Below are 1204 nucleotides of genomic sequence, written 5' to 3' on the forward strand. Positions count from 1 at the left end.
ATAATTTTTGTGATGTCTAAGGTAACTTTTATTTCCTGCTCTCACTTATACTGTTGTTAGCAATGTGTTATTAGACATAAGAAAATGACATTTGATTCTTTGGTACTCATTTGGCATTAATAACATACTACTATGATAAGCAAGAATCTAAAACCTGAGAAAGTGCTGATTCCTCCTGTTCCATTTTCTCCCATAGAAAAGTGCACAGGTAGGGGATCTGGTGACTCATTGTGCAGTTGTGGATTATCTCACTGTTGAGCCAGTCCTGATCAAAAGGCTCCAGGCAGTTTTCCTTACTGGGAGGTGGAGAGTGGTCTGGAGCCTGAGGGATTAAGAGGAGAATAGGACTGAGCATCCAGTCAGAGTAGAGAAAGATACCTTTAAGGTTTACCCCTCCTCCCAACTACCCCCCAAGGAGGCCTAACAGAGGTACCTTAAAAAGACCTCTGTCCAAGGTCTCAGATATGGAGCTTTAGGAATAAAGGCACCAGGGCTGAGCTATTTGCAAAGAGCTTGAAAGGTTAGAGGGCCTTGAATCTTTGACAGTAAATTCTTTCGGAGACTACAGTGCACTGACTATGCACCAGGTCTGTTGTGTATGGACCTACGAGGTAAAGCCTTTGTAATTGCTTATGGTCAGGGCAGAAAAATCACACATAGATTTCCATCAGGATGTGGGCTCCTTAAGTATTCCAACAAAAACAAGAAAAGTAGAAGAAGGGGCATTGGAAGTAATAAATTAAGAGAAAGAAGTATGATTGTTTCTGAAGTGCTAATAAAGCACTTACATCATACCTCCATATGTCTTCTATGACATTATCAGCCACTTACAAAAAGCTAATTAATTACTGTTTACTCTTTAAAATTTTATTTTTATTCATGAATTATTGTTAACTCTGCTCTTAAAAAATATAACATCTGTAACATACAGATGCCAATAAGGAAGGTAAATAATTAGGTAGAATCATGCAGATAGGAAACTGGTCAAATTATTGATTTCTTTGGTGAAAGGATAAGACACTAATAATTTACAGCATACTAAATGATCCAAGCCAAGTTATTCTGGCATTTCATTTTAATGCATTACCAAGAAAGATACCGGGGATAGGGTTCTCTCATTGACTCTCCATTTATTTCTGTATAGTTTTCTTAGAAAAGAGCACAAAATATCGTGGTTCTGACAAAAATTTTATCTCCCTCCTTT

Source organism: Pteropus alecto, unplaced genomic scaffold (assembly GCF_000325575.1).
Source record: "Pteropus alecto unplaced genomic scaffold, ASM32557v1 scaffold7, whole genome shotgun sequence".
NCBI lineage: Eukaryota > Metazoa > Chordata > Mammalia > Chiroptera > Pteropodidae > Pteropus > Pteropus alecto.